The sequence below is a fragment of the Anomalospiza imberbis genome, chromosome 4 (genome assembly GCF_031753505.1).
Source record: "Anomalospiza imberbis isolate Cuckoo-Finch-1a 21T00152 chromosome 4, ASM3175350v1, whole genome shotgun sequence".
Lineage (NCBI taxonomy): Eukaryota > Metazoa > Chordata > Aves > Passeriformes > Viduidae > Anomalospiza > Anomalospiza imberbis.
Window position 1 is genome coordinate 38001375 of NC_089684.1, and position 12140 is coordinate 38013514.

A 12140-nucleotide genomic window follows, 5' to 3' on the forward strand; every position below is an offset into this window, starting at 1 on the left:
ATCGCATATCGAGTATTCTAAAATAGCAGATTATTTTAGGAAATAATATCAGATCATGCATTTGGAGATCAGTGCTTGCCCAGAAGAAAAAAAAAAACCCACAGTAATGGCTGACCCTCCAAATTCTCATATGTAAATGGCATATGAATAATGTTCTTCACATGGATAATCTCAAGAATGACTTCTCCGTTGTAATTGGCTGCCACACAGTAATGCCAAAATTTATTGTTTAAACTGGGACTCTTTTTGCAGTTAAGCTGAGTTATTCCCTAGCTCTGCATTGCCCCATCTGGCTCCTGATAGGATTTTTGCCCAGAGCTGGAGATCTCCAGGGACCTTGGGGAGGAAGCTGGGCGCAGCAGGCGCATGTTGCCCCACACAGGCTCCTGAAACTCTGATGAATGTGACCAACAAGGGCAAAATAAGGGAGAGGAGAATTTTGCCCACAGCTATGGAAGAGAAGAGTTAGGTCTTGTTGATTTAGCTCTGTGGGAAGCCACATTGGTACATACAACATGTTAATGTTAGGGTGTTTTATTGTATCACTCTCTCATGCTGTGTTCATTTATAGGGACAACATGACTTCCATAACATTTATTTTAGGGTCATTTTATTACTTTAATAATGCAGATTTAGGTTGTAATTAAAGCCTGTATGATTTGTTTTAATAGCTTGCAGCTTTGTTCAGCATGTGTTTAGATATTATAAAACTGCTTCAATAGACAATGAATTAATTTGTCCCTTTCACTTATTAAGATGCACGTGCACTTCATCAGGTTTATTCTTTGTGAATTTTGAGTGTGGAATTTAATCATAAAGTCACATAGAAACACAGGCCAATTTTGGCTCTTGATGGATTATGACAGCCCTTGTGAAAGAAAGAACAAGAAAACACGAAATCATGATTGTATTTAATATTAAAATAATAAAGTGTTGCCTATTTAGCCACATCTTAGCAATTATCACACTATTCACTTACGTGGCATTGTTAAATATGTTTCTGACGAATAAATTTATGTTATTGTGGATTTCATGCTTTTTTCTTACTAGTCCAATAGATGAAATTTTTTCCTTTAAAACTGCATCTTTCAATGAAATTTGATTTTTTTTTTTTTTTTATTTGGCATTCTTTGTCTTCTGACATAATCCTTAGCTTGCTTTATACAAAGGTGCAGTTTTGGTTCCCTTTTGTTAATTTCCAGTATTTTCTAACAATGAACTTATGTTGTCCACATCATCTGCTACAAAGATTATTTTCACTTCCAGTTCCTTTAAACTGTTTCTCTTGTAACAGGACCCAGGCCCAGGAGGTGTTGAACATTTCTGATGAGGAATCAGGTACCTTCAACATTATGTGACTGCAGAATGTGCTCTGAAGCAGCTGAAACAATATTTGGTGAGGATTTTTGTGACACCTAAATGTCATACACCAACCCAAAGCCCCCTTCATTAGTTTTGTTTTCCATCTATATATTACAGGGAAGAGAAATGGAAAAACATTGAACCAACAGGTTTTTCTTTTCCTCCTATTGTCTATTCCTATTTCCCATTTTTTGGTTGGTTGGGGTTTTTTTTTTTTGGTTGTTGGTTCAGACTGATTTTTATTTTTTTGCATCAGAGAAAGAATAAGAGAATTCTATCTCATGTTTTTTTTTTTTTTTTTTAGTAAGAATCATTCTAGCACATTCTTTTTAATTCCAATATGAACAGCATGAAAAACTTGAACAGCCACCAACTACTTTCCTTGCTCTGGAACATCTCATAGAGCAAAATGTCTCATGAGATAAACAGGTAATTACCATAACCTTCAAAACTGAAAGTGTAGATATTTGGAAGGGATATCTGCTTATTGGTTGAAAATCCTAGATCAAATTATCTGGAATTTTGGGATTGGTAAAATTAGAATCCTACTTTGAATCTTATACAGTCAGTATTTTTATCTCTTCCTTATGCTCCCCTGTAAATTTCTCTTCATAGTAAAAAACTATAAGAGGCTTTCTATGGTATCTTGTTTTCATGTCATGGGAGAAATTGAGAAAATTTTAAATGTGTTTGTTCTGAGTAGAAAAAAAAAGCATAATTAAAAATAAAAAATTAACCACCAAATGTTTTTCTGCAGTCTTCTGAAATTAATAATCTGCAAAGATATTTATACTTTAAGTTATTCTCAAAATGATCTTAAATATAGTGTCCTTGTTTACCAATCCATGCATGTGCTGTTCTAACAACAGGTACTGGGTCTGAAGAACCTTAAAGGAAAGGATTTATGCCTAAAACAATCTTTTCCAAAATCTGAGTTATAACCTGGGCTTCTGGGTTGGACACATTTCAGCCCTAACTGCATCATTTATAGATGTTTCACTATCCAGAGGTGTCATGTTGATATAGAATAAACCTGTCTGGTTTGTTTTTAGTTACTTTTCCCCCTCTCATTTGTTTTTTCTTTTTCTCAGAAGGAAGAATGTGAAAACAGTTTGAGCCCCTGGGTATCAGGCAGCATGGTTGCTGTGCTAATGAAAATTTGGAACACCGTTGCAAACTGGAGTGTTTGGCAGAAGCAGGAATTTCTCTGTGCTGTTTATGAGGTATATAAAAAGGTCAGTGTTATTTTATAGATTTTTAGGCTTAGCAATATTTTTTTTAATGATTTACTTTTTCTTGTTTTGTAACAGCCACAATTTTTTTCTTCTGGATATGGAATGTAACTTTTTTGATTGCCTGGCATGTTATGGAAAAATAAATTGTGTTTCAAAATTCCAGACACACTTTGTATTATTAAGAAAACACTGCTCCTGGAATAATAAATGGTAGGGTTATTTTAAGCAGTTTTGTTACATTTTCTAAATCTGCAAAAGAAACAGAACAATAAAAGAATGATCAAGGCTGGGTTTCTTTTGTTTTAACAAGCAGGTCATCAATTGGCCTATTGGCAAAACTCCATTTATCGTAATGGACCTACATGAATTTCCAGAAGTTGCAGATTTGGGCAACAGCTTCTTAAGTGTTTCAGAAGCATTGTCTTTCATCTGGCACTGCCAACAATGCCAATTACAAGATGATTTTTGTGATGCTAATCTTCCCCTCCATTGATAAAGGGCAATAAATGCTCTTTTGGGCCGCTGGACAAATGACATTGGCCAAAATCAGCCAACATAAGATAGAAAAGAGAGACTCTGATTATCCTAGAAATACACTGAGCCCTATATCGAATACAGGTACTTTGTTTTTCAACTGAAATTCAGATGTTTTAAGTGCAATATTCAGTTGTGAACGGGATGATGTCTTCACTTGGAAAAAATTGAAGTCTCAGAGTTTGGACTCCTTTCTTTCTTCTTCATCTTCTTACTGATAGTACAGAAAAGAAAAAAATAATTCCTGAAGTTCCATTTTGCCCTACCAGGTGCTTCGATTTTTGAGAAGCATTGGTACATTCTGAAATGCAGAGCCATTTATACACTGTCAAGTATAGACAGAGAGCTGCAAAGTGTTGGTGGTTTCATAAGATTGCATCCTCTCCTGCTCTGACTCCCCCAAAGAAATCTAACTCCTCTCCTTTTGCTAACAACATTTTTTTTTTTTTGTCTAGGTAGAGAACGGAATGTAAACCAACACAATTAAGACCTTTTGACTTAAGCAACATCTTATTATTTCAATAGTCGAGCGGCTGTTCTCCCCCTGTGTGGCCTGCAGTCCATAGGTGTAACAGGGTTCTAGCAGCTGTGAAAACACTCTGCCTTCCCTGTGTTTAGATACCTATCTGTGGCTAGGGAGCAACAGAGGAAGTCAAAACTCCAAGAATATAATGAGGGTAGAGAATGTACAGTCGGCGCATTTCTCCCGGATCTTGCTAAGTAAAGCAAGTTTGAAGACTTGTCCTTTTGTCCTGCCAAATTTGCCAGTCTGAACTTTCTCAAACACTGTCTGTGCTTAACTTCGTTCTTCTAAAGACAGGCCCCTCCAGTCCTGTGAGACAGTGGCTCAGGACTTAAAGCTTCCCACAGAGGTGGGTGTAATTTAGCCTATACAGAGGCATAGGTCACAGGGTTAAATACAAAGAACACTGGTGGTTCCCCAAGAAATATATTGAGTTCTAATATCTGGTTTTGAAATACACAGTGCGTACAGAAAAGAGTTTTCAGACTTAAATTAGGAGTTAGGCTAAAGGTACCCATCTGATTCAGTAGATGTTAGGGAGTTTCACAGCTGGTAATCAAGTTAATCAAGACTTGAGAAATATAAAATGTAAATTCCCTTTACCATGATAACATGTCCTTTCCAGAAAAATTGTTTCTGGAAAAATGCTTTCCTTTTGTTTTTCCCTCAATGGCATATTTTTGGTGTTTTGAAATAAGTGATCAGTCTGGAAAAATATAAAGCTAAGCATGACTTTAGTAACTGAATTTAGAGATGTATTTGAAAGGGCACCCCCTCTTTCTTCTCCATTTTTGCTGCCTTTTATAAATCAGGTATTGGAGAAATGCCGTAAAATCATTCTCTGATCTTCAGGCTACAAAATGTGTGGCTCAGAAGTCCTGGTGGGATTTCAGTCACCTGATGTGGATGTCAGCACGAATATGCAGCCTCCCCTTTGGAGAGGAGCTGTTGTCAGTACCTGCCTGGACATGAGTGAACAGATCATCCAGGCATTTTGGCATTTGTCAGCCCTAGGGGCTGTTACAGCATGTGTGCATTTACCATTCTAGCCTTCGAAAGCAGCTACTGCTGTTCTGTGATTCACAGCCTATTTATTGCTGAGGGACATTTTTCTTTTCATTTATTTTAATTTGTTTTCTTTATGTCATTAAAAGCAGCAGCGAGGTCTATAAAACAAGCAAAAGCTTAAACACCACAGCAGGCTGGTGAACTCTTCTAGGGACCCAGTTTTCATCCATAAATTATTAGTAGCTACTCAAACTACAGGATTTTAGTATAATCTAGATTATTTTCTCTCTTCAGTTGCAGATGGCTTCAAATCACTATCACCTTTTTGCAGCTGGACCTATCACATATGCAGTTGATCATTGTAGGTCCTTTCCTACTGAAATATTCTATTCCATCTTCTGTTCCCATGGAGGTGGAATTCCTTCTCTTGACTCTTACTTTTCTACTCTCAAGTCATGGATTTGACTGTCAGTCACTTTAGTCCCTTTTAATATTCGTTTACCAAATACCTTTTACATAATTCCAAATTCTCATTGCAACTTCATATTTTATAATTATTATTTCTCAGATGTTCTAGGCTCTGCAGGCTTTGTTTAAAAACAAACATAGCAAAACATACAAAAAATAACCCAAGCCCTCCTTCTGCAACAAATAGACCTGTTGAGGGAAGTATTTTATGCCTATGTCAGTCAGAGAATGAATAGCCAGAGACTTTTCTGTGTTAGGTTACTGATTAATTAATTAAATTATTTTTCAAACTGGAGTGATTCTTACTATGCCAGTCTCAATTGAATTTTTTGGTACTTGTTCACTGACCTTTAGAGTTTAGCTTCTACTTTTCAATATCTATATATTTCTCATGTATCTCATATATCATCATAAGGGGGTATGGATGTGCTTCAAAGGTGGCCATCTAATATCTTGAGAACACAGTGAGATGGATAATCTGCTGATATTTGCTTCATGCAGTAAAAATTACAGCAATACAGTGTCTTGGAGGACACAAGCTAAGTAACTCCAGGATGGCCTCAGTGTTTAATGAGTAGCCTGATCTGGTATTTGGAGGGGTAGCACAATCCAGAATCAGCCTAAAATGGCAGAGTGCCTGCATCATTCTGGAAAAGATGCCAGGGTCTGAACCAGTTATTTTGTTACTGGGTCTTAAAAACGGTCTGTTTAGAGGTGTGGAATGGCCTGAGTTATCGGCTTAAATTGTGAAATTGTTTATCTGTATAGCAGAAAAAGCTGTCTCAGTTGTGTTGAACATGGAGGTCTGCAAAGCTTTGGAAGATTTCCCATCCCTTTGTCTTGCCCTTGATGCCCACCTTGTTCCTGTCCTTGTGTGCTACCAAGAGCGCTGCTCTGTTAGCACAGAGCATAGCCAGTGTGTGGCACGTAACGCACACTCTCGGCAGATGAAGCAATCAGCAACATCTCTACTCCCTGCAACTCTGCTAGCCAAGGCTTCGCTTGGCTCATTGTGTCCAAGTCAGAATTCCCTCATCCGCTTGGAATTCTTGTTTTAAAAACACAGAAGCTGATTTTAGAAACACTAAAGCCAATGGGAACTGCAAGAGCGCTGCACCTCTGGGAATCCAGCCCACATCCCTTTTGTTTTGAGTGTAGGATCAAGCCTAAATGAGAAACCTTTTGTATTTTGGAAACTAAGAAGGAGATGAAGCAAACTTCTTCATACTTGGCAAAAACAAAATTGCTCTTGATGGAGACCAAGCATGGAAAATTCTGGTCTGAGAGGATTATGTTTGTCAAAGTTATGACAAGTCTGAACAGAGAGTTTTACATAGAAATCCCTCTCATTTTACTGTCTACAGTGACAGAAGAATTTATTTATGCAAAAAAATAAAATATGAGAAGTTAGATTTATACTCACCAAACAATTACTAGTAAGCAAAAACCAAAACCAGATCAGCATAATGATGTTTTTGTCAAGCATAACAATTTTGGTTTGGCCCAAATACACAGATATAGATTTGGACTTTCTGTCACAAGTTGCCAAACATTTGTTTTCATTTATATCTCTGTATTTGTGCGTGTGCATATTGACAAAGGGGATTTGACTCCAAGAAGAACAGAATTATTATCCAAATCACAACACAAATCCCTCTATTGACTTCACTGGGAGTTGGATCAGCACCTTGGTGAGTAGGTTCAAAAGAGAGTGTCCAGAGCTAAACTATCAGTTCTTTATCCAACTCTCATTGAAAACAATTAAGTCTTTCCATTAACTTCAATTACTTTTGGATCTAGGTTTAAAACACAATTTTTGTCTAATAGGACATATGGAGGCTATCCTATTAAGCGTGTTTCAATCACATGAGGGCACAAGAATTTAAGGACAGAGGGCTGAAAGCCAATATTAACTGAATATTGGAGGTTAGAAAAATGCAAAATTAGTAACTTTTAAAAGGCCATGGTTGCTGCAATAAATCAGAAGACTTCATTCTCTTTAAACCATTTTTAGTGTTTAAAGATGACTGAACTGCAGCTGCCTCTTTGTTGGTTCTGGTTCAGAAAAGCATTCAGACAGCAGTTAAGCATTGCAACTTAAGTGTGAGCATAACTCCTCTCTTAAGGAGGGGAGGAATTAAACACATGCTTTAGTGATTTCCTGACCTGAGGCTTTTATTTTCCTTCTGTGAATATTAGTGAAAGTACCTTTTTGTTCATAATAACACTTATGAAAAGCACATTTTGAGCCCCTGGCTCAGATTTGCTTAATCTAATCAAGGAAGAGAAAGTCACATGCTGTATATTAGGTAACCAGTTGTACAATTTGTGGGTGACCCTTAAATCATTTCAGATAGTAAAAATTTTTATAACCTGCAGTGTGCTATCAGATAATTCATAAACATAATACAGAGGTGTTCTCTAGTTCTGGATGCTCTCTCAGGGAGGAATATTGGAAGACAAACACAAACTCCTGAAAGAAACTCTAGGTAGACTGTTTTCTTATAAGGTAAAAGCCTCCATAATTCCCTCCAAATGTAGAAGGAGCTTCTATTATCTGCATTGCTCTGAAGTTTTTCTGACTAAATACAATTACATCCAGGCTAGTGAACAGTTGTGCTTAAACTACACCTGTAGAAATTACAAAAGTACCAACAACCCTCACAGACACCTTCAGGTACCTCTCAAAGAATATTACCAAGTTTATTTATGTGAGCTCAGATGAATACAGCATTTGTGTGAAAAAAGTGCATATTTGTGAAACACCTTTGGAAACACATGGGAAAGCAGGGGGTTTTTTTTGTGTTTTATATGTTTATGTGCATATTCCATATGTTCTACTTAGGCAAACATTTAAGCAAAGATTTCTGGGTCAAATGACCTCATTTATTGTTTGTAAACTAAGATATCTAATCTGGCTCAGTGTCTTTTCATCATATGGTGTAAGTCAAATAAACTCATCTGTTGCTCAGGCTTACAATTATAGGGCGTTTTCAACTCCACACTTAATCACTGAGCTCTGGTCAGGCTGGGGCCAAAAAGGAGCAGAGACCATGCAGAAGAGTGCTGTGGGCCCCTGAACTCAGTGCCATGAAATTACTCATTTTTCATTCTTCTAGAGGAAATGCTTAGCTCAGTTTACTTCAACTGGCTATAGCTGATGCCAGCCTGCCATCCAGAATCCATAAACACCCTGAAAATGGGGTAACTCCAGGAGTTGCTAACTGGCCCAAGCATCTCTCTGTGTGTGTCACAGGAAGGTTCTCTTTATCAGTGCAGAAGAGCACTCTGTAGGGTGCTTGTGCTATTATGGCAGTAGGTAGAATAGGCTGAGGACACAGAGGAGCATAAATATACTAATTTCCTTTTTCTTATTGCTTCTGTCTAGAAATACCCAAACTGCTTCAGCCTTCTTCTACCTACGTGTAAACAGAGAAAAATACTTTCTTATTATTTCCTGTTCAGTACAACCCAGTATGTCCAGTGTTTTGGAAAAACAATTTTGTATGTGACTTGAATCAACAGGTAGGGTTACATTCTTTTTTGGTGAAGCAGTCTCAAGTGTACGTGACAAATTTTACTTTCTTCACCAGTGGGATGGCAGCTCTGGGAACTGGATCCACTGGGGTTACAGAAAGAATCAAGCAGGTTTATTGAAGAGCCTGGCTAGATATAAGCTCCATCCTACACAGAATCTAAGATCTACTGAGGAGCATTCTGTAGTTTTTCTTCTACTCAGCTGAGCTTTTTTTTTTTCCAGGGTCTGCAGTTTCATGTTAGTCTGTTACAGCTACAGGGGATATTAGTCAGTATTTCTCTGAAGTTCTGTTTCAGGTCAGAAAGACTAATCTCCAATTAATCCCTGTCAAGTGTGAGGTGTTTTTTGAAAACTTACAGCCAGCCAGTGGAAAATAGGCATTGGGACATAGTGGACTTCAGGTTTCTGATTCCAGGCTTTTCCTTTCAACTGCTGAGAAACCAGAGATTTACATCCTTGCCTGTTTGGGGATCAGAGTTGCATATGGAGGCCACACGTTTTATTTTACATTTCTCTTCGGACCTTTTAATGTGTACCCTCTTAAACAGTGTCAATGGGTTTGATACCATAATCTATATGGAGCCTGGAATGAGACACAGCTATGTTTGGCCCTTTGCCACAGAAGTCTGGTACTGCATAAATGCCTAAAAATTACTTGCATGCAAGTCTGGCCTTGGCCTAGACTCCCTCAGGAGTGAAGGAGATTGCCAATCCCAGCACACTGTGGGTACTGTGAGCATTTCTTCATCCTTCTGCAGCATGCTTCTCCCTCTGGGTGGAGTGTGAGGGAGAGGGCCTGCACTGGAACAGTGTGGTCACGTTCTAGAGGGTGTAGGGAGAGACCATGAGGGACAAAATAGCTAGAAAATTGTAGTAAAATGAGCCCAGTAGAGGGAAACTTCATCTACGTTAATACTTGAAAGTTTAAGATATTGCGTTAAAGTGAAAGAGAGGTAGATCATGATTCGAGACTGGAGACAGCAGGAAACATGGTCTGTTGTGGTATATACCTTCCCTAAGGTACCTCAGTCTGACCCTATAAATGCAGAATGGTATTATCCAGTAGGTAGAATGAGGACCAGTTTGACCTAACTCCTTCTAGACTTGAAGACTAAAACAGATTCCATCCAAAAATACTCATCTGGGGCAGAAACAAAAGTTGTTTCTGGAAAAGACAGTTTTATGGCAAGCATTATGTAGTTTTTTAGCTGAAGACACAGTGTTTCACAATGACAGTGACTTAGTGAAGGTCATCTATAGTAGACTGCATCATCATCCTCCTAATTACAGAGGATGACTAATCGTGTATCCTCCCTTTTCAATTTGAAAATTTACTTTTGAGCCAGCGTGGGTTTGATGCCAGATTTTCCTGATGTCTCAGAGTTCAGTGAACCAGCATTTATCTCATTTCTTTCTACATCTCACAGTGTTACTTCAGTATAATTTAACAGCAATATCATGATACAGTTGTCTGAAACTAAAATACAGGACACCTTGTGTGTTTGGTGTGTCTCATGATAGATTTGACTTTCTCTTTATTTTATATTATATACAATTATATGTAATTGTCTTTATTAAGATCATGACGTTTTGCTAAGTGTGCAGTACTCTGTGCAGAGGAAAATTATTTTCCTTGAAGCATGAAGTGAGCTAGAAATTACCTCTGTTAATTTACATGCTTATGAAATAATACAAAGGAAAACAAGTTTTCCCTTCATTTCAGAGAGGGAGCTGCAGTTTTGACTCTATCTTCAGTCTTCTGGAGAATTTGCCTTTTGGGAAATGCACCATTATTTGTGATTTATAGTTCCAAATGTCATTAGTATGCATAAGTGTTGCCTTTTCTTTAGTAAAGTACAGAGGGATTTGTATAATTCTTTTATTTCAATCACACATTTGGCCTTGGATTTCAGGAAAACTGAAGAAAAATGGAAAAACTTTGAAAAATTCTTCAGTTCCAGCTCTATTTCTATTGCTCTATCAACATATTGCAAGCAGGAAAAAGTGAAACATCAGGAGCTGAAACTATGCAAAGAAGAGAGGCCGAGGGCCTGATAGGTATGGGACAGGTAAATCTTATGGATTTTTTTTAAGAGACTGGCTTATCCTCATTTAAAAATGAAAGATGAAGACATGGATGGAAGTTATGCAATTCCTTTGACATTATCTTGTGTTGCTTTTTTCCATTCTCTGCATTCCATGGAGTCTAACTAGGACTGGTACTTTCAGTGGGTAATGTGGCAATTTTGGCTATGCATATTTAAAATTTGTTTTAATACTTTTGAATGCAGCTACTGTAAATACACAAATTTTCTTCCCCTACTGATTGTATATGATGACACTAATTTGAAATCTAAGATTCCACCAACTCCCTAAGATCTGAATGCTCTTAAGGGAAAACACTCCCTTACAGGAGGTCAACAATTAAGAGAGTTTCAATGCAAGTGTTAATATTCAACAACAGAAAAAAAAAGAAAAAATAAAAATCTTTGCTTTGAGAAGCAAACAATGCAAAACAAAGTTAATGAAACAGAAGGCAGAATAAAATGAGCAAGATTCACAAATTTTCTTGAAAGTCTTCAAGTAGATAGACATACATGCGACCAGTTATTGAGATTGACATAAATAGCTGATGTGAATGTGGTGATGAAAGCGATGGAGATCAATAACAAGTCACAATCCCATTATGGAAGTAATGCATGCTGCGTAATGTTCAAGCACATCTGTCATGCCAAGGAAAGAAAGCTGCTTTAAATTGTTAGGCAGAAGCTAGCATCTAGATAATGGCAGCCCTACTTTGCTTCCCAGGATAATTATTAAACTGACCAAAGCGTTTTGTGGATTTGATGGTCTGCTGAAGATATAAACATACAAGGGTTTCTGCAAATCATCAGTGAAGTGTTATCCAGCTTCTGCAGTACTCATTCACCAGTACTGCCAGGAACGCTCATATCAAATTAATTACGAGAACTGTGAAAACACCACCAGCAGGGACCACACGAATGGCTCTCCCTGCAACATGGGACTCCAGTGTGGTGCTTCCACAAAGCTGAACTCAGTGCAGTCCTGTGAACAGCACTATGAATTCTTGTGGGCTTCTCTTCTTGTTTCTTATAAAAATGTGTGTACTGATCAGTGTCAGCTCTCCATACATTTTCCATGAAGAACTTTGGTCCTTAAAGTTATAATTAGCTTTGAACTTTTCAAATGGTTAAGATGTGCTTGTTGTCCTTCTCTTTGAGGCCTCTCAGAGGCAGCTGATCATTCCTGGAGGTGTTGCTTGGACACGTCTTCTGTGTTATCAGTCAAACACATTTTGCCGGGTAGGGAAAACACAGATCACAATGAAGGCTGTGTGCATTTTCCTTGAACAGAGTAACTTAAAAGTGTGTGGAGGACAGAGAGGCAAACAGCAAAGCTACTCTGTGATTGAGGAGAAGTGCACTGTGAAAGTCCATCTTGCTTCCTTAGG

The 12140-nt window shown here is 37.8% G+C and overlaps 1 long non-coding RNA gene across 2 annotated transcripts in view; it reads left to right on the top strand.

Annotated features, from left to right (window-relative positions):
• The window catches only part of LOC137473409 (uncharacterized), a 35651-nt gene extending 24920 nt beyond the window's left edge, over positions 1-10731 (top strand). For both annotated transcript variants that reach the window (XR_010998776.1, XR_010998777.1), the window contains 3 exons: positions 1295-1396; positions 2454-2597; positions 10582-10731. This is a non-coding gene — a long non-coding RNA (uncharacterized lncRNA). The remainder of the gene's footprint in view (positions 1-1294; positions 1397-2453; positions 2598-10581) is intronic.
• The last annotated feature ends 1409 nt before the right edge of the window (positions 10732-12140 follow it).